The 22,314-nt window shown below is 40.6% G+C and overlaps 1 protein-coding gene across 8 annotated transcripts in view; it reads right to left on the bottom strand.

The window, feature by feature from the left end:
• The window catches only part of celf2 (cugbp, Elav-like family member 2), a 138,322-nt gene that overhangs the window by 108,955 nt on the left and 7,053 nt on the right, over positions 1–22,314 (bottom strand). The window lies entirely within an intron of this gene.

Below are 22,314 nucleotides of genomic sequence, written 5' to 3'. Positions count from 1 at the left end.
ATTTTATCCCCAACCCTCTGCTCCTCTTTCCACTGCATGTAAATAAATTGGTCCCTGGGCTCCACCATTCCTGAGTAAGCCACCATTACACTCATTGCACAACACTGGCCACAATCCTCTGGAGCTGTGACGTGCTCTGCATACCCACACGCGGCTAAATGAAATAAAATAATACTCTTATCCTATTTTTAATTACCTTTGCGTGTGTGTGTGTCTGTGTATTTTGAGAATTATGAGGAAATTTGAAAGTAAAAAGTATCTCGCTCCTCCTCGTACATAGAAGCCAATGGGATCACTGCTCTTTGCATTTCAAAGGCGTACTCTTGTCTGTTTCATCTCAACCACAGAACGCTCATCCTGTTATCCTACTACATGCACTACACACACGCACACTCTACGCTTCAGTCCATTTTCACCCAGCCATGAATTATACAGCAGGGTAAATGGAACATAAAAACACACATTATTTGCTATCCTTCCACACAAAATATCAAGAAGTCAAAAAATACTGTGCATGCATACTTTTAAAGGCCTCAGTCCATGAGCGAGGTGGCAGTAACTCAATAGAGCCTTATTATTATTGTTGGAATATTGTGGATTGATCAGTCCCATTGTACGTGACCCACAATGCTTTGAGTAGTAGCCCTATAGTGCCAATAAATATGATACAATTTGAATTTTTCCCTTTGAAGTAAATGAAAAAAAAAAAAAAAAAAAAAATGTTAAGCAGAGTTAACTAATATTATTTTTATTTATGTGCTAAGGGTACATAAAATATTTGGGTTAATCAAGTAATCTGTACCACTTTATGATAACTACAACATAATTAGTCTTCAAGAATGAACACAAGCTCAACTCGTAATGAACAAAAAAGTGTAATAAGAATGATTCAGGCTTAGTTACTTAATAAGGGGGCGATTCTAGGCCTCCAAGTTTAGGGGTGCTTAAAAAACATGCACGTGCACCCTAACGCTTTTTCTTTTCCATCTCTCTCCACTTCTTTATATCAATCTATCTGTTTGGATCCGTTGTTGAGTCGAGTTCTACGTTGTAATCTATGGCCTCTTGTTTAGTCCTCCACAGTCCTTCCTTCCTAACTGTACTAAAACTAACTGTATTAAACTATATTCCAAACTAAAAAATAAACTCTCCTCTTCTCAATGTCCCTCTTTGACCCTCTTCTGTCGCTGCTTTTCCTGTGACTGAACTTGCTTGAATGAAGATTTATTGTCATCTGCCAGGGGTTTTCATTACGTCAGTGTCTTACATGGATTCTCACTCACTATGTTTTGATGTTGTGTCAGTTTCTTTGCTTTTTATTGTGGTCAATCGTAGCAGACAGGTAGTAGTTTCAATAGGCAGGCTCATTAAAACATACGTATAAATTAAAAGTCTATGTCGCTTATATTTCCCCCTATCTTATATTGTGTTTTCTGTGAGAGTCAAACATGAATACTAGGAGTTGACGGTAGAACATTTTGCATTCATACAAAGTGACTTACATCGCCTGTTGATCTGGCTCTGACTCTTGTGTTTCTCATTGGTCTAATCCAAACTGTAGTCTGTCAGCAGTCATACTTTTGTGCCAAAAGTCTTACAGTCGAGATACTCAGAGGTGTTGGCTGAAAGGCGGGTTTTAGAGCCGAGATACACAACACTATTGACTGCTCCACAGATGCAGGAAAGATGTGTCGGCATAGAGAGAATGAGAGAGAGAAAGACAGAGAGAGAGGGAAAGAGAGACAGAGAGAGAGAGGAGCGATCTCAAATCAACTCATTCAAATGTTTAAGCTCCTGATACGGCTGCAAAACACGGGACATTTCAGCGCGGATACTTAAGTTTGACACCCTCTCAGACTAAGAAAACAGTCAGCTCAATAAGATAACAAAGATTTTCATTTTAGGGGTGCTGGAAATATTTTTAGGAAGGTCTAGACTTGCCCGTGGTTATGAGTAAGGGCGATGGTGTTAGTGAAGTAGATATTAAGCGTGAATCATTCTTAATCAAATGTTTGTTTGTTATGAATTTAATCTTTGTTCATGCTTTATTTGGGCTAATTGTGTTATCCAAGTGTCACAGATTCACTTCAATGATTCAACTTCATCACTTTAATGGTCTTATTTCAAACATAGAATTGTGAAGCACTGAGAAATGCAACATAAAAGTGAACAAAACCTTTTGATTCTGAACGTGAATTGTTTGACTATCAGTATGTAGCAGCGGGCTCAAATATGGGTCAGATGTGATCACTGGGATGGAAACAGATGGGCAGCCATGTTCAGGTGGACAGCAGCCAGACTTCTGCTCACCACAGACACATTTGGCTGAGCGTCCTGACTGCAGAAGGGCGCCTGGTCTCACCCTGCCCCGGGCCAGGACAGACGTGAAACAGAGCTTCAATATGAGGCCCCATGCAAGGAGTGAGCAGGTGGCAGGCTGACTCCGTGTACTCCCAACGTCTAATACATACTCGCCAATAACCAAATCAAGATCACGAAATGGAAGAATTTAAAAACAAGAAAGGCGTTAGGCTATGATAGTTAGGTTACTACGCTAAACGGAGCGACCATTTCTGTGTTGGTTAGTCTTAGTTACATCATAGACCCAATGGTATTTCAAATCGCTCATTGATATAGAGTGGGTGAATTGTGGAAGTGTAGATGCTGAGATGTTGCACCTAGAAGAATTTTCAGTGTTCTGTCGTCCCACTCACCGCTCCTCGGCCCATCTGCGTCATTCTCACACTGTTTTTTAACACGTCTCTCTTCTCACCTGCCAACCTGCCATTCACACACACCCCACCTGGCACATGGAGCGCAAACTCAGCCTCCACCAATAAACAGGCTCTTTTAACACTCATAATGGGAAGGATATATATTTGGAAGAGTGGGCAAGTCAACGGTGTGCCAAGTCTTTAGATGATGTCAGGTGGTGGATCTAAACCTTCACTGGAAACCTGGCAAACTCATGCGAGATGTAGCGATAATGTTGTAGCGGTAGAGGAAAAGCAAAAAGAAAACGCTCATATGTCAAATACTATTTAACTTTTACGTTTAAAGAAGCGGACGAAGCGAGTGTGACGTCACCCGTAGCGTTCGGTAGGGAAAGACGGCGCCTGATTTGTCTGTTATTAATGTTTATATCTTGATTTACGGACACAAAAGCGAAATAAAACTACCAGGATCACGTAGAGCGGGTTAATACGAACATTTTAAGATCAAAATGCAGCGGTTACGGAGAGAGCGGTGATGATTTCTCAACGTAAAGTGAAATAACGTCGGTAGAGGCATGATGTCTTGACTGTTTTAGGTTTTTATTTTAAGCTGAAATTAAGCTAACCCAAACAGCTGTTCTAACGTTAATTGTTCCGACTATGATCACGTCCTATTTGGATCGTGGCGGCTACCAGGTGTCCATTTATATATACAGTCTATGGTTTTAATCCTGTGGAGGGCTACGCAGCTGCCAGACAATATACAAGAGAATATAACTAAAACATGTACGTTCGTTATATGGAAACTTATTTGCACGTTATTATTTTGGGTACAATGTATATTTGAATATTCTGCACAGTACATTTGAAATCCAATATCTGTAAGCATAAGCCAAAGGTTGTGGCAGTGGAAGCTTTCATGCATGCTACTGACATATTGAGGACATTTAACTGGAGCCAGAGAAATGACCTGATTGGTAAAGGGTGAATAAAATGGAGAATTGGTTGTAGAATGTCAGGCCTCATTTGCCCTGTGATATTCAATGGCTATGAGAAACGCATTAGCTCCAGGTGTGTGAGCAGTGTAGAGCTAAAGCGTCTCCAGAGCTCACTGAAGAGCCAACCATCAGAGAAAAGACCTCCATTCTGTTGCCTCTCCCCCACTTCCACATTTAATAACAGCAGCCCAGATCAGCTCAATAAGCCCAGACCTCCTCACACATGCAAATGAGCCTGGTGTTATGAAGACATGCATTACTAATGACAGGCTTTGTATGTGGGGCAATCAAAACCCTGTGTGTTAGTAGTGGTCGTGCTTAAATTGAGATGTATTAACATTTTGATTTGGCGAGTAAACTTGATCACATACATGCGTCGGATGGCAAAAATACAAGAAGGGAGAGTTGCCAGAAAATGTGATATCATTTTGTGAGCGTTGTTTTCTAGCCCTATGTCTTCAACTAAACATCGCAATCAAAACTAACTATTGTACATGGAAGATCATCAATATTGCTCACATTGTTTTCATTTTATATGAAATACTGTCTCAAATGTCCATTTCATGTCCTGATATACTGTAGGGAATCACGTCATGTCTGCCCTTTATTGTTAACTAACAGAGAATATGAGCATGTCACACTGAACCACAAACCAATTGGCTCTGTGCACAATAGCACCCGGTGACCTCACTGTTGCTGCCACCGCTTCCCGTCCAATTTTACCTCTATGATATTTTTGCCGAGTCAAGCTAAAATAAAGAAATATTTAAAGATGCGGCAGTGGACAGAGAGCTGCTGGAGGACAAACGCTACACAAATAAAATGAATACTTTCTACATTTCTGTGTTTACAAAGAGAGATGTTTGTGTCTCAATAACCCTAATGCTAATTTTGAGGCATAATAAATATTAAAAACAGCACCGCAAACTGAAGTATTCCACATATAAAAATAATTGGGTAGAATTCACTTTAATTAATAGGTTGTTTATTTTATGTTTTGCGATTTTAATAAAAGTGACTGTTAGGTTTGAGACACAGTGAGCTGGTCAGCTGCTGTGTACAGAGCTTATTCCACACGCTTGGTTGTGTTGTTATTTGAAAGAAATTCTGATAAGTAGTTGGCCTACTGGTAAATATGTTAGTGGAGGTACTGCTAATCAGTACTACTACATGCCAGGAGTAGTCAGTGTAAACGCCTTTGCCAGATTTCCATTCAAAGGTTGTTCAACATCAAATAATTATACTATATGTTTTTCATTAATTTCTCACCCCGAGTGCAGTGTTATGAATGAAAACTACAGCTCAGCGAAAGAAAGGACAAGACAGATGCACACAGTCGTGAAAGGATAAAAGAATATTTAAGAATCGGACTGCTACAAATGCTCCCTTTCATCTGCATGGCTCATATCTCTTTATAAAACGTGTTGACACAGAGACTAATGGGCAACCTCGACCATGTCCTGCACCTTGTTAGCCTTGAAGGATGTGCGCCATAATTCAGCTGAAATGATAGTTTATCATAATTGAAAATGATTAAGGCTCTTTTGTGGCAACATTGTAAGTATCTGTTGCGTTCATTAGCAGGTTCAATACCAGCGGCCTGCTTTTGTCTTCTTGAGCAACGGAAATCAGTACTGTCCTTTCCCGCCCAGTCTTCAGCACCACTGCTCTTTGAAAACTCCAGATTTAATGAATAACCTTTACATCCCTAAACAATCATTCCTGGCAGTAGGTCGGCGGTTTCCTAGTGCCAAGCAATGGGTGACAAGGTGCCACGAACGGAAAAGGCCACCATATCAAGATGCACTGAACATCCATGTAAATAAGAACCAATAAGTGCAGGCGGGGAATAAATCAATATCATGAATGCCACTTCATCAGATCTGGAAGTAGCTCAGACTGTGAAATGTCAGCCACTAATCTTTTGAATAGTGCGATATTATGTGTTAATCCCAGTCTGATTCCTTAACTCTTTGATTTAAGTTGTCTGCTCGTGTCTGTCAAAGCACAGAGTGAAGAGGAGAGTCATCAAAAGGTGTGTTCATAAGTGCTTAAGAGTTCAAAACTCAAGTACAAAAAAAAAAAAAACATGTATTCAAGTCCATTAATGGGATAGTTAACAATATAAATATACTTGTGAGGAGAAGTAACACAAATAAAGCACCCAAGCCATCTAACTCAAGAAGCAAAAGTCATCTTGGAGGAAGAGGCCAGCGCTAACCCACTATGGCACGCATTACTCATGTATGTGTGAGTAATCCTGTGTCGTCCTGCACTCGAGCCTTCAGAGCTCTGCAAATTTTAGCCCCTATACTTTGACGTGAGAATTTAAAAACTAAAAAATCAGACACCAAGTCGCGTAGCCGTTTGCAACAATTTGCTGCTTGCTAGGATTATATTTCACAATAAAAAGGTGGAGCCTATTAGTTCTGCATTAGTTTTGAACAGGAAATCAATGAATCTGTTCTATTTTAAAGAATAAAAAGTAAAACAAATATCTACATATGTTATAGTTCAATAATAAGTACCCCCCAAAAGCCTAATATGTCTTCTTTAATTATGTGAAATATGTGCTGGGGTTTTTGAGCAAACATTTTATGAAAAGAGCAGGTAAAAAAGGTAGACCCAAGAAGAATATAAGTGGGAAAAGGAGGAGGGAAGCATTAAAGGAAGAGAAATGGCTGCTTTATGGAGCGTTGTGGCACAGTGCCATTTGAAGTCTAAATTTACAGTGTGGAGTGATGGACTGTGAGACAGAGAGGCAATAAAGTGATGTCGATGAGAACGCAGAACAAATTGATATGATCATAACATGTCACATTAAAGACGGGCCTGCCATCCATCAACATGAGAAAAGACCTCCTTCGTACCAACTATAACAACACTGGCATTGATCTCAAAGCTCCACTTAGCTAAGCAATAACCATTTCTGATAACTATCATTATCCAGTTATGCTATAGTACAGAGCTATCATGGAGATGGCATGAAACAAAAAGTCTCATTTGTGCCATTGTTAGAGGACTTCATGGTTATTAGGTAGAAAAAAAGAATTATCTTCTTCAGTTCAATTTTGTCATAAAAAATGTGATGAGGGTGACATGACGTAAGCTCAGAAAGAGACTGTAGTTAATTAAGATTCAAAGATGACAGGCGGAATAGCTGAAAAACACTGTTCCAACACGTTGTTTTAAATTTCATACTATAATTTTTTATAAATAGATACGAAAGACACATAAAAAAAAAAACTGCACAGATAACTCCAAACATGCTTTTAAACCATTCCCGGCAAATCAGTAAATCAATATCAATTAGGCTGTGAAAGGGCCCAAATGGACAACTGGCTTTGTTTTAACTAATGAAGTCTGTAGAGAATCCAATCAGTTCTGCCACCCCCCCATTCCCTCTCCCTTTATCCCCCACCTCCCCGTTGACTCATCCCTCTCATCCTCTCTATGACAATACACAGTCACAAAATCCCAGCAATAAAACTGTTTCTACTGACAGAAAAGACGTCTACAACAAATCTGCACCCTGACCTCCAGCTCCATTTTATATGCAGCCTATTAGCCAATAAATCCAATTATATAGAATAACAGCACCCTACTTCATAATTTAACAGTATGTTGGTGACCACTGGAAGAACAGAATAGATAATAAAGATAGCTATACGTTTCTTCACAGTTTGCATCGTTTTTATTCAAGGCTCCACCCCCATAGAGCTTCTAGAAGTTGACCTGGTTGAGGGTACAAAGAGTGGAGCATATATAGGCCAAGGCGATATAAGTATCTGCAATAAGACAGAGGGGACAAGCCAGTCAAGAGTCACACCCTCCTTGTTATGCAGAAGCAATAACCTATTCAAATAAAAGAGATCTATGAAAAATGTGACAAAATGTTGTAGAATCTTGTCATTACAATGTGTCAGAAATATTGGCACTTTTGAACAAACACATATAAATTTTGTGTCGACACATCCCTGGCTGGCAGCAGGCGGCAGGGCTCAGGGCTGCCATATCATTTTAAACATCCATCAGCTCTGCACCGATATCACATTAGCTGCTCATTTGCATATGGTGCAGACAGAATGACAAATCAGTGAGAAAGATAGAAAGAGGGAGAGAAAGAGAGGGGGGGGGGCAGAAACAGACCTGCATTTCTCTTTAACCATTCATACATTAATGGTTACGTGATGACTTGGATTTAAATGTGTTGAAACATGAAAGCTTTTAAGAGGACTTGAACTAGGACTTGGACTTGAGCTAAAAATGCCAGGTCCAACTTGTGTGTGAGCTGGGACATGCTGGTTTGACATAGTTACTTGATTTGTAAAGTGCCAATAAAGCTTTTAACGTAAGACCTATCATCAGAAATTTATTTTACACCATATTACAATGGTTCCACATCTGAAAGAAACCTGGAGTTATAGTTTTCTTCATTGTAAAAGTACAGTGTGTACTTGTTCTCAGCACTTAGAAAACACTGATATTTGTGGCTGGTAGTTGCATAACAGATCAGTAACGCAGAGGTTTCTTGCTCATATTAGTCCATAAAACATCACCAAACCCATTCGGAGCATTCCTACCACAGGGATCTATTGGCCTGTCAGTCCTGTTGCTAAACGGCTGATTTGGTCCAAGGTACAGTATTCAAACTGTTAAAATATATAAAATGAGAAGGGATGACTTTATTTGAGGTGATAAAAATGCTGTATACCACAATGTTTGTCTGATCACTAAAAGTCAGGTTTTGTTCATGTTGGTTATAGAAAATGCCCAAGGACAGATCCTTTGGCCCTCCATTTTAACTCAGATATTGATAGAATAAACTTGTTGACGGAGACAGAAAATGTTCCTTTTAAAAGATACATATGACCATAGCAGTTTTACTTCTGTACTCGTGGATCTTAACATGGACACCACGCTCTCTGAGAGAATGAGGCTGAATCTGGAATCCAACCTAAAAAGGGATAGACTAGTGTTCATTCCTTTCATTATAAACTACATTATAAAGATATAAACAAAAAATAGATTCATTTGAAAAGTTTAATTCTCTTGGGGACAGTTTTTTTTTTCATTGATGTTCAAATATTACTTATATAAAAGTCCATGTAGGTTAAGTTTTGCCTCGATGTACAGATGACATGCATGGGACCCCACTGCTGCACAAGCCCCTTCTTCTTGTTCGACTTTGAAGTTGAGTGTGAAGAAAAGAATAGAGGGACCACAAATGGCACACCCCTCTAGGCACAGGCTTAAAGACAACAAATGTAGAACGCTGTGCAAAAATACACAACATGGTGACAAAGGCCTGGGATGCTGTGTCACAACATGGGGAGTGATGTAGTGAGATGTAGTCAAACTTATAAAAGATAGGGAAGGAATGAAATAGTAGTATTGTAGGATCTGAAGGCAAATCCCCCTTGGTCTTAGTTCTGCTACAGCGGATAGGACTGACACATGAATATTTCATCCTGTTGATGTTTAAATCCCATCATTTGTGCTGGTGTATGTATGAGCGTGCACAGAGCTTCACTGAAATAAGGAGGATGGAGGCGTGCATGTACGAGCGCCGCAAAGACAGCGTTGATCTATAATGCATAGTTTCACTAGTTCACTTGTGATATGCTCTGTGTTCTAGTGGATGGAGTGCACATGTGCTGGAGTACACTTTGCTCTGGGTTAGCTCTTTCCCATTGGCCCAAAGCTGTGACATGAATATCAGTGCCATCCTGCACATGTGTGGGATGCACAGGATGGCACAGTGCAGAGACAGGACATGCTAAGGGACTACCACCTGGGTTAATCAAATCGGCACCAGGGCAGTTAGAGAGAGTTAGTCCCAGAAACTAGTTCAGAATCTAGTTTTCAGCTGACAAAAAAATAGGGCAAAGCTATTTTCAGGAGAAAGTAGGTGCCCACAAAATGTTCATTTTTTAGAGACTTAAAAGACAAAATGTGAGGCAGTGCAGAACGGCGGCACAGTTTTACACATTAGTTTTAGGTGTGACAAAGATCAAGGCTGCAAAATAAACCGATCATAATTGTTTATTTCTTCATTGAGAATAATATTTTGAATGATTCATTCATGTTTGAGTAATCCTTTGTTGTTTTACTAAACATAATGATTGTGAGTCTAATGCTGGGCAATATTTTGCATATTACGAGCCTCTTTGGTGAGGCAAATACAATGAATGGTTCAATTTGAGTTTATTAGCACAATATGGCTTTAATAATTGATCCATTCATCTTGACACTCACACTAACATTAGAGCCTTCAGAGCTATTGCTCATCCCACTTTTCCCTAAGGCCTATTACTCCATCCTCACTCTTTAGCAGTCTGCTTTAGCACTGCTCTCTGACATAACTCTGTGTTTTTCCCCTCGAGGTAAGCAATGTGCTCATACTACCACTCTCCACTCAGACTTCGAAATGCACAATTTCACAACTAATAGAGTGTACTCAGAAATGACTAATCAAATTGGTGGTACCTGGGAAATTAATTTACCATTATGTTTCCCCAAAAACTGTTACATGGAGGGCCAGCAACCTTGTGTAGTACCGCTGGAGGGTAAAGTAAACAATTAGAGCCTCAATGACTAATGAATTCTGTGATTAACAAGTGTGGCGGAGTTAAATGTTTACAAGACTGACACATACAAGCACGCATATACACACACTGTTATATGCTAACGCAGTGTGAGGCAAGGCTTATCTGCTCACAACATTCATGGTTTAAGTGAAATACTCGCCGCCTTTTCAAAATTCTTTTTTCCACCAACCTGCCATCATCCTAACACTGCATGCTTAAGTGAAAGGGCTGGCATATCCACTCACAGATTGAGAAAGATAGTGCGTGTAAGCAGTAGCTGCAGTGCCGACATTTGGATGGAAGAGTGAGGCAAAAAAGTGAGAAACAGGCCAGAGTCAGAGTGTGTGTGTGGCGAGAAGGCAAGATAAGACCGGCCTGGTTTGTATAACAGTGTTAGATAAAAAGAGAGTGCTGAGGGAAAGACAGTGAAGCACGGGAGGGAGTCACAGGGCCGTAATAGAAACTTTCATAAGCATTTTATATTTACACGAAGCACTCAAAGCAGAAAAACGTGCATCTGAGTGTGACATAACAGTATGGCCACCTGCAAGTTAGTGGACGTAGATATGAGTCGGTGTAATCCCTCATTCGTCCAGTAGGGGTTCATGGTAGAAACTTTGTCCAAATGCAATATAAGGGCCTGAGTGCATATGATCAAGCTTAAAAATGTTAACAAATCAGGCAAGGAAGCAATTGTGATGAATTTATACATACCACACCAAAGCTCTTGTGGTATTTCTGAACTTCTGAACCCATGTGTATAGATTGGATATGGTTTAAATGGCTGACTCCGATACACACAGCATTCATGTTTGTTGCATGAGATCACATCATGGAGTCATCAAATCAGACACAGCATCATGAGGCTAGATTTGGAAAAAAAAAAAGGGAAAAAAAAAAGAAAAACAAACTGTATAATCAACATGTCTCAAGTTCCAAATGTCCAATGATAGGGGCCAGTGGATTAATTGAAGAATGCGGTGACACAGTGATGAATCGAAACAAAAAGCAGATACAAGCCCCGTGTTTGTGTGTGGACATCGATGTGAGGAGGAGAATCCCACAGTGCTGTAATGACTCCCCATGGGACCGGGACCGCAGGCTGAGACTCCCCTCTGACTCTCCGCTGTCAAGTGAAAGGTATAAGGGATGAAGCAGGAAGAGGAGCAGGAGAGATGGGGCTGAAAAAGATAGCGGTGACAGCTGTCGGCTCCTCAGGACGGTAATTGGTTGGCTGGGAGAATGATTATACACATTCGCTGGCACGCGCACACACACACATGGAGTTCCTAATGCATACACCTCAGACTGGAAACCCCTCCAAACCAAAATCGAGGGTGGCACCTGGAGATGGTCATTAAGCAGAGCGCACCTGGCAGTAGAGATGGGTGCCACCCTTATACTCAGTGAGATTTGCTGGGACAGAGAGTGCAGAGACCCAGGTGAGAGAGATCATCGAGGGGGCTGAAACGTGCATGACAACAGCTTATTTGTGTGTGTGTGTGTGTGTGTGTGTGTATCGGCCCGCAAAGAATAAACAAAAGTTCTTTTTAAACGTTTTGCAGTGGTCCACAGTTATTCCTCACTTACCTTATGCATTGCAAGTATCGTAATTAGACTATTCACCGCAATTATTTAAGCACACTAACAGCGCGTATCCTGATTCTGATCCTGAGCTTTTCATATTTGACTTTACTGCCAGATAAAATTGTTTCTGTTGTTGCAATATATACCGTTTCTTGCTATACTTATTATTGGGATATCGATATTCTAGCGTTATAAACAATGATAGAAATACACAAAACCCATTAAAAGAAAGACTAACTGCACACTCCTGGACGGAAACCCATCTTGAGACAGGACTATTCTCCCTGACATCTCCAGTTGCTTCTTATAAACAAGCCATTGGACCCCACACCTAAAAGCCCCCCCAGCATGAGTGACAGCCCCAAATCAGATGTGACAACGTGACTGACAGCTGGCTATGGGCAAAGGGAGGGATGGGAATATGAAAAATAATAAGCGGTAATATTATCCAGACGCAGAGGAGGAATATGTGTGTGCTCTGAGACATGGGATGAAGGTGAGCTGAGGTGATGATGCGCAGTTTTGGAGTGGCACTGGAAAATAAGCTATGACTTTATGGTCTGGCTATAAGAGATACTTAGACAAGAATTATTCATAAGAGACTTCTAAAACTCATATGCTGTTTTATGATGTTATTTTATGGCATCTCTAAAATCATCTAACTACTGGGGCTTTGAAATAGTTGATCAAGCAGCTCTCTTATTTGGCTGAGATAAAATTCTTAATGTTAACTTTAAAGTATTGGGTATTCACTTCATTAATGCTTCCATTAAAAGTAGTATTAAGATTGTTTTTATTTTATTTCTGCTCAAAGTGAGGCCAAAATGCAACACATTAAGAACATTCAAAAGAAGTTCCATGCAGTATTTGTGTTTATTTTCATGCATTAGTCCATACTCTAATCTGCTGTGTCACTATGTGTTTCTAAAGTGGATGAAGCTGACAGTTTTATGGCCAGTATAGTATGCATATTTTTAATATAGTGTAAATGAAGACAAAGAAGAAGATGCAACATGGTTTAAAAATGTGAGAAGGCGAAGTGTAGGGGGAAAAAAAATTCAATATATTTTTAATCTAGCAGCTATAATCAGATTATGCGTGTGCCAGGAGCGACGTATTTCATAAGGAATAACCATGTTGGTGGAGGGTAGGTGAAGTAAAGTGACGAGGAGGGCGCTTTGGCTGGACGATCTACATCAACAGTGACAGATTCTAATAAATGTGCTGGGAGGCGCCCCGAGAAACACAATGCCGTGTAATCATTTTATCATGACAAACCGGAATTCCAATGCTGTCCCAAGTGAGCCCAGCCGGGGGAAATTGAATTAACTGTGAATTGCTCATGCTTGGGGAATGGGTAAGAGAAAAAAGGAAAGAAAAGAGGGAGGAGAGTATAGACAAAGTGAAGAGAAGGAAAGATGGGATTTGGCCTGCATTCGTTTTGGCAGTGTCTTAGGTCTCTAGAGGCTTGAGATGGTTTCACAGAGAATTTCTGGTTTCAGCAGCTGCTAGCTAATGATGCTTACTCTGGGATCCACTGGCACAGCTGAGCACCTCATGACTTAACACAAAACACATTAAAGCGGTTAACTGAGATGTACAGGCCTGGAGTATGCAGGGGCAAAGGGGCCACTTAACAATACCTCATATGAAACAGAGCGCCAGTTCTGCAGAGAAAGGACTGTTCAAAAGATGAGATTATGTGGGTTAGGATTAGCCTGGCTATCTCTTTCTCTGTGTTTTCTCAGGCTGATGCTGCTTCATAATTGGTTTGATTGCCTCCAGCGCATTCTTGCTATACCAATCACAGAGTTCAGACTTAGTGTCAGAATTTTTAAAAACAAAAAAGTCAAAAATTGTATTATAGTATTTGACTTTTGATGTGGTCACTGCACATCAAAAGATATTGTCTCATACATTTTTGTCTTTCGGAACTCAGTGTCTACTTAAAATCAAACGAACAAAATGAATAATGTGGCTAGTCTACAAAGCCAGAAGGCCAGTTTGTGTGTTTGAGTTTTGCTCTTATCTAAGACTAGTGCTCACTTTCATCCTGTGTCCTCTGGGAAAGTAAATTAATAGCTTGCACAACGTGATAACATTTGCACTGGGTTTCTGTGGAGGAATTCTGCCTGGAGAGACCGGCACTAAGACACACAAAAGGTGCCATCTCTTGTCAGTGTCCTGCTGTGGCCTGTGAGTCCAGATTAGGTCCGGTCAGGGTCTGGGGTCGCAATGGAAACAACCTCCACGCTACAGCTACAACAGGAAGTGGTGACTGTGAGATAAAGGACTTTATTTTTCCCCCTGATGAACACCACACCATCCATAAAAAAAAACCAAAAAACAAGAACGGCTCCGTATTTAACATTAAACATACGTACATAAAGGAGCTTAAAGCCACTCTTCAGATCCCAGCTCCCCATTTCAACTCCCTCAGCTGTTACTCCATCTCTGTCTAATCATTAATACCACAGCTTTGACCCGGGCCAATGAGGATGAAGGAAGGATTTGCATAATTAGCCCCACTTGGTGGACAAGTCCCACTCCAGACCTTTGCAGAGTGCCTCCAGTGGCTGTGCTCAATTTCACATGGAGAAGATTGATAAGGCGATCAAGGTGTAGAATAAACGGCTGACAGATGTAATTGCGTTGGTACCCTGAGGTATTGTTGTTTGACTAAAAACAGTTAGAACTTCCACCGGTAAACCATAGTTGAAATGTTGAACTGTGGGTACTTCAAAATGTTCCCATATCATATCATACGTATCTAATGCCAATGAATCTATAACTATTGCCTGTATTTTTAGTATCAATATTTTCTTACACACCTAATTGTAATGATCACCGAGAAACATTAAAGAATACCGCTCATCCACTAAACAGAACTCACTGCGACATTAGGCCCAGGGGACAGAAATAAACGAAGCACTTTTCTTCAACACTCCGCAGCCTTTGTCAAGATTTCTTCGGTGATATAACATTCGGTTGTAGCAAACAGCAGTCACTAGTCATGCAGTAATATTCTTAATCAGTGTTTGGCTGCGTGCCTGAACCTGGCCTTGGAGCACAATCACTGCTGTTGAGTTCTCTCCATGGATACAGGCGTCCCATAACAGGGCTGATAAAGACAATGTGCAGAAATGCAGAAAAATGAGAGTGTTACTCAAGAAGGAATGGTTGTAATGCAAGATACAAACAAGGAAGTTCATTGAGTTTGAAGAATTACGTTAGTCAGATAAGCTTTCCACTCTGCTCAGCGCCTGGTATGTGGCTGGACAATTGGACATGTATACAAAGGTGTAGAGAGATGTTTATTTCTATGATTTAGATCAGGTATGCCCAAATTGTGGTCCAAGGGTCAAATGCAGCCCTCAGACCAATTTTTCTTGGCCCTCAAGCTTCCAGGTGAATTGGCCTATACTTTAAATTGTACTTTTTACTGTACATTTCTGAAAATCTACTTTAACAAGCCCATATCACTGTATTGGCGAACAGTCTATGGCCCTCAATTGGCCCTCAGCTTTGTCTGTGTTTTTTATATGTGGCCCTTAATGAGAAAAGTTTGGACACCCCTGATTTAGATGGTTAAACCTGTGGGTCACTTACAGCTACATAAAGCGTTAAAGGCCAACTAGATTCATTATTGTTATGTATAATTCTCATGCAAGCCTCTAGTATGTGAGCATGAACTGGCAATAAAATAGTACTACACCAACTCAGAAAATGTTCAGTCTTATAGGTATAATTCCACTTGCTATAATTGTAAACTTTTGTAAACATAAGGTTTGAATGAGTTAAGGAGAGACTGGATAACAAGTCATTTTAACAAGTTCTAAACGTAAAGGAGAGATTCTGAAAAGTAATACCAAAATTTCCATTTAAGCTGAGGTCCAGCTGCTGCCTGACTTTTCCTGGAGATTTAACAAGCGGTAGACATGATCTATCCAGACACACTTGGGTCTCAGTAGGATTGTGCTAAGCTTAGACTTGTGAGCTAACCGCCAGCATGAAGCGGGATTAAACAGAACTGTCCTTGGTCTTTCTTTAACAGAGTTCAAGTGAATAAAACTAAGAGAGGCGCAGCTGACCCGTGATAACCCAAACACTCCACTCTCCTTGTCTGTGGTCTCAAAACTCTACTTGATTATAGCCTAACAAAATTATTATGCTTCAACTTCTCTCATGACTCTATGTGTGTTTTTCTAAGGCAGTGAGGTCGAGGCTGCAAACGTCATCGGTTTGATTTATAGTCGGTGTTAAAGTGGATGGTATGTACAAAGTATAACAGTAAATGGGAGATTTATGTTACTGCGAGATACAGTCAGACAGATGTTAGCACTGGATGATTAGCACCTGGGTCAGCATTCCAGTCTTAAGAAGCTTACAGAAAGTACTGAATAGTCCTCATGCTTTCACAAAAGTGCACGCAAACCTAAACAAGTGAATATTTCAACTGAATACAAACATGCATTTTAAATCACATTTGAAGGCAATGAACATACTGTAACTAGACAGAAGGCCATCTGCATTTGTTTTTTTGTTTTTCTTCATTTTGATAATGCTAGTTTCATAAAAATGTAAACACATACCATGGCCTATATATATATCCGGTCACTTATACTATGCGTTTTAATTAAGTATTCAAGAGATATGTGCAGTCTGTAGTGTATAAACATCCACATTAAAGATCTAAGGAATCTGTCTAATGCCCTTGCACAGTATATGTGGTAAATAGCTGGACATGTAAGTTAACACAACCCCAGCAGGTGTACGCTGTGGTGAGAAACCGAGCATAGATCAAATGTGTAAGTGAGGCGTGACTGGTTGGTATAACTGGAGGGCAAACTTAACAGCTTCTCCATTATGTCTCATTCAGTTAGGTGTATATTCACTTTCCACTCTTGGACCTGAGGAGGAAGAATGCGAGAATTGAGACCTTGAGATCTCATCCATCACATGCACACGGAGGGCCCTGGAGGTGCCTCATGTGGAGAACATAACTGTATCCAATATGCTGAAACAACGGCACACTTCTCCCTTCAGATACTCCATCTACATACATAGCACAATAGGGAAGAAATGCAAAATGATTACTTTCAATAATTTCTTCTTTAGAGGAGACTATGGAAAATGGACTTTTAACAGTTCTTAACCTTTTCAGAATGGTTCGTCTTACCATTAATTCACTCTACTTCATTTTGACTGATGGTTGTCTTAGCAATCCTTTATTGTCTTACACTTTAGGCTTGAGCACAGTTGTACCTCGCTGTCTCGCGGTTCACCTTTTGCGGCCTCACTGTTTCGTGGATTTTTTTAAATGCAATTTTACATGCTTTTTTATAGCATATGAACATGCATTGTGTTCTGTGTCCTGATTGGCTAAGGGACTGTGGACCATTGTCAATCAATCTCCTTCGATCGACACTACAGCGGAGAGGCGCCAGGACGAAGAGGCACGGTCAGAGGAACTGGGAAATACGCGTGAGTCACTATTAATTGATTAAACGAGAGAGAAATGTGAGAAAATGTTAATGCCTGTATGAGAAAAGTGTATAAAGAGTGTGGTGAGGGGTTTTACAGACTGAAAACATACAGAATAATTGTAAAAAATAAAGCTGACTACTTCGCGGATTTCGAGTATATACCATGTAACCCCCACGATAAACAAGAAAAAAATAAAAATTCAGTTTTCACCTACCCCCTATCCCTGCCCACAGACCTGTATTTACTTGTAATTGTTTTTTGTTTTTTTAATGTAGGGTTAGAAATGTTGCATAGCCATTAAAAACAGCATATTAGGGTAATCATTTGGTTTTGTGCTGGTTTTGACCTGGACTGTGTATCATATATGGTAAAAAAAAATTAAAAAAACAAAAAATTGATAATGGTTTTATTTTATTAGATACCATTTAACACAAAAACGCCCAGTGTATCCCTCCAAAATCCAAACTTTGTTCCAAACCACCACATGCTTTTACTGACAGACGACTGGCTGTAGATCTCTCGATTAAAACCCTCCAAGCATATCATTGACGATTAGACATGACTGAATCTCGATCTAATAAAAAATGTAATTAATTGCCCAGCCCCGAATATATAGCCATGTTTCTCTCATATTTCCTGAGCTGTGCCTGTCACGTCATACATAAATCATATCTTTGAAAAGCATAGATTTCATATGTCGGGGGCATTCCTGATTAGCCAAAACATCAGAACCTTTAGCCTCTCTCCGTTCCTGTCTTTTCTCACATTTAATATGGTTGCACAGAGCTCATAGCAGCGAGTTTCCTCTCCATCCAAAGAGCTTTAATGTCCCACTGGGCCACTGGGCGACCCCTTCCACGCACATTTGCATACATCTGCATATTTCCCATTAGGCTCCACTTGTTGCCTTGTCATTGGAAACTGGGTTATGGAGATGATCACCCATGACAGTAATGTTTCTTCTTTCTTTGCCTCTTTTGTGTTGTTCTTTTTTTCCCCCTCACTACCTTTGATCCTGTATTGTTTCTATGCTGCTGTGTTTTATACCAGAGTACGAAGGTCTGATCCACTCACAAAGACACGGGGTCCCAGTTCGATCCTCTGCTAGAGCTGGAACAAACCATTTGGGAGCACAGCCTCTGGCCAACACCATCCCAACTACAGCACAGGAAAATCAATTGGCCACACAATGACCACGGCTGAACTGCACTAATTACATTAATATGTGATCAACTATTCAATTAGCAGCTTTCAGATAGAGAGCTCCAGAGGTAAGGATATGTGCAAATGAGATGAGTAAACACAAACTGCTGAAATGTCACTATGATAAGAGTGAATGGGCAAATGAGTGGAAGTGTTCCCGTGGGACAGACAGCTAATGTAGTGCTTGTGCTTGAACACAAGATGGTAAAAGAAGCACGGAGAAGTGGGGGTACAAAATTAATATTGGGGGCAGCTTTTTTCTATTAAGTGCTTCACAAACTCTAGTTGTGACCAGCAAATGTATTAAGACAGGACAAAGAAATAAGGCAAAAAAGCCAAAACTTAACCAGATCAAGGTGTCCAGTGGGGTCCAAGTGCATGTTTAGAGTCATATTGTTTTGCTTATGGCCTTCAATCAGGAGTTATTACTTCTGAGCCTCCTGATTATAGCAAACTATGCAGACCAACATGCCAACATTCTGCACTTTTCTTTGACGCATAGGAGAAAAATGGTATTTTTCTATCTCCATACTTTCCCTGCTTTTACAGTCATCTTAAAATCAAATTTTCCACATGGGCAAATAACATTACTGATTCCTATATTTGCCATGGGAATCATTTCGCAGACATACAGTATATATCACGGAAGATCACAAGCAGGTCAGCCTAAGAACGTGTAAGCTACCGTGAACTTTGACATGCATTTCCTCGACCATTCTGTCTCTTTCAAAAAAAAAAAAAAAAAAAAGAACAAGATCAGCTAAAAAGAAAAACTATTTTCCATTAGCCTTTGTATTAAAATGCTGTAATCACTAACACAACACAAAACCTCGCTCATGACTACCAAATCTTGCGCAGGGTGCTAATCAAGCGCCTGTGTGTGCTCATGAATATAGAGGGAGACCGTAAGCATTTAAATGTGTATTTAATTGCAGTAGTTGTGGAGGCATCGTTAAGTAAGCACAGGGAAATACATTTCTTAATGCGACTTAGTGATGCCCAGCAAATCAAAGAGCATCAAGAGAATTAATGAGGGTGAGCCTTGACAGCATTAAGAGGAGAGACTAAGCGTCTTCATAAACAAACACACATCTCTCATCGCTACGGCACAAACAAAGCCATAATGCGGGAGACATAATGAATGGACTGTCAATATGCACACAAATACTGGCCATTTTTACAACGCTGGGGCCAATTTAAAAGAAAAATGCACACACAATTGCGCACCTTACTCTATAGGCCTATTTTAAAAAGGCAGACAGATGCTTCAAGTGCTGCGATCCTTTGCTTGTGTGAATAGAGCTGAGAGAGTTTCTAAAGAAGACAGGAGCAGGCAGGAGGAGGCGGAGGGGGAGAGAGAGGGGGGGGCACATGAAAAAGACTGGAACTAGGAATATGAAACCTTCCTGGTTATTAAAAGCTGTCTTGCGAGGGCAGTGCTCCTGTCGTTAAGTACTCTTTCAATTATTAATGGTACCGTAGCTTTCATCCAGCAGCGTGTGAATGCCAGTACAGCAGCAACACACACCATACCTCCCTCTCCTTCCCTTTTAATCTCTGCAACCGCCAAACGCACACACACACTCTCTCTCTCTCTCTCACATGAGGTATTCAGCGGTAATTGTGCCGGGGCCGGTGAGATAACAGGTCAGCGGTGAGAAGGATTGTAAGAAGCAATGTCTTCAGAGAGGTCTCCGCCGTGTGAACAAATGACCGGAGACAAAGAAAATCATTTTATCAGGAAGAGAAAATAAAGTAATTGAGGCATTTTTCCTAAAGTGAGCGTGATGGCCTCTGGGGGGAGCTGCAGGTATATATTGCGGTCAAACTGATCTCAGTTCAGGCACAATTTGGAGCATTTTTCTTAACTGGCTGTAGACCACGGAGTTTCAGCAATAAAGGAGAGGAGATAAGGCTGCAGATTCGAGATATTTGGGATTGAGCCATGTGCAGTAAGAGAGGAGCGGGAAGCTTTTAGGGCGTTATCCTGCCTCCTGTGTGTTCACAGCTCCAAATGTTGTGCCTGATGAGAAAGGCTCATATGACAGATTATCAGAACAACTGCTGCTGCCTGCGGGGAGAGCTGGCACACCGGGCATCTAACCCTCTGATGTCTGACTCTGGAGCAATGAGGGGTGGGCAGAGGCCAGGATAATGGAACAGGCACATGTGTACAGAAGGTACTCACTAGAATATACATTTTGTCTTGTCTGTTTTTGTTGTATAGTGATAGTAATACATACTTTTAGCAGAACTCATTGTTGTGGTTTTACAGTTAACCATCTGTTGAGTGCTTGCACTTTTATCTTTCAAACAATATACTGCAAAAGCAAAGTGTCTGCCTTACGCTTAGGTTGGTATCATTTCTTTTTTACAATAAGTTTCCAGAAGGAGTGATAAAGTTCCTCGAGATGATTGTGAGGACAGCTTATTCTATGCCTATTCATATGTGAAATCCAGTCATTGTGCGCGCTCAAAGTTAGCGGCGTAGATGTTGGACTGACGGGAGGCCTGCTTATCGACCATGGCTGGGCGCATTTCCACTCCCGAGATGGGACGTGAGGCACTGGGGCGTGCTGACGAGCGTCCCCAGAGACTCCTGTCCAATTACTGCTCAAAATGAGCCAGGAGAGCGGCGAGATTGGGCTGGGCACTCGGAGGTGATGAGGGAGGGAGGGAGCACACAGATGAAAAGTATGGGGACCACGGATATGAGTAGCACTTGAAATTAATGGGCCAGGGTGGAGCGCGACTCCCAGGGGCGAGCTGGGGTCTGCTCGTGACATTAACTCCACCCTCGAGCAGCCATTAGGGGGCAAAGGTCTGCAGTAATCTCACAATACAAAAGCAAGACATAGCCTCAACAAAACAACACAGATAGAGATGGTTTCAAGAGGTAACTGGGTGGCATTGAGACAAGGCAAAAACTCTATGTGAAATGTGAAGTTTAATCCGTGACACATATAATTCTGTAAAGAAAATGAAGGATACAGAAATGTTTGAAGTATATCAAGATAGAAATGACTGCATAATTACTATTTATGTGATTTCTGGTCAAGAATATGTACATTTTGTTTGTCCAGGCTTCAACTAACTGACATTTGACAGGATTCTTGTTACACACATGAACACAACGGCTCAAAGTGTAAGTTCTTGAGTTACATTTTGATCAGCTCTCATTAAAAAAATGGTCTAATTAAGTGACAGACAACTCAACCCTTTGTTTTTTTCTCCATCCATTTAACTCTTACATCTGAATAACAATATCTTTCAAATCTTTGTTCTTGGGATCAGACTCGGTCCAGAAATAACTCACTAGTGCTTTAAATCTATTAATAACAAAGTGCAGCCGACTATGCACTTGGAGTCTGACAAAGAGAAGCCGTCAGTCACAGTGAGAAGAGAAGAAACACATTTAGTTTCACAGTCTCAAGTTTTGCCCGGAGTCAGCGATGCTTTTAATACATACAGTCACATCAGTGGCACATTAAGACTGAGTAACCACGGCAACAGACACCCGGATTAAGTCAAACAGGGGCTCACAAAAAGATCCCAGGATGCTTTGTTTTAAAACAGTGGCTGCATAATTAACTCACACAGTTATAAAGGAAAAGGAAAATGCGAAATAGTAAAAAAGCATTCAGATAACTCCATAAAAACAAGTATGTAAAAGGATAATAAAATATAATGAGCGTCAAGAAAGTACATACAAAAATACATACATATATTTTTGAC

Source organism: Periophthalmus magnuspinnatus, chromosome 23, assembly GCF_009829125.3.
Source record: "Periophthalmus magnuspinnatus isolate fPerMag1 chromosome 23, fPerMag1.2.pri, whole genome shotgun sequence".
NCBI classification, from domain to species: domain Eukaryota; kingdom Metazoa; phylum Chordata; class Actinopteri; order Gobiiformes; family Gobiidae; genus Periophthalmus; species Periophthalmus magnuspinnatus.
The sequence above is the reverse complement of the archived record's forward strand: the minus strand, read 5'-3'. Positions and strand labels throughout refer to the sequence as shown.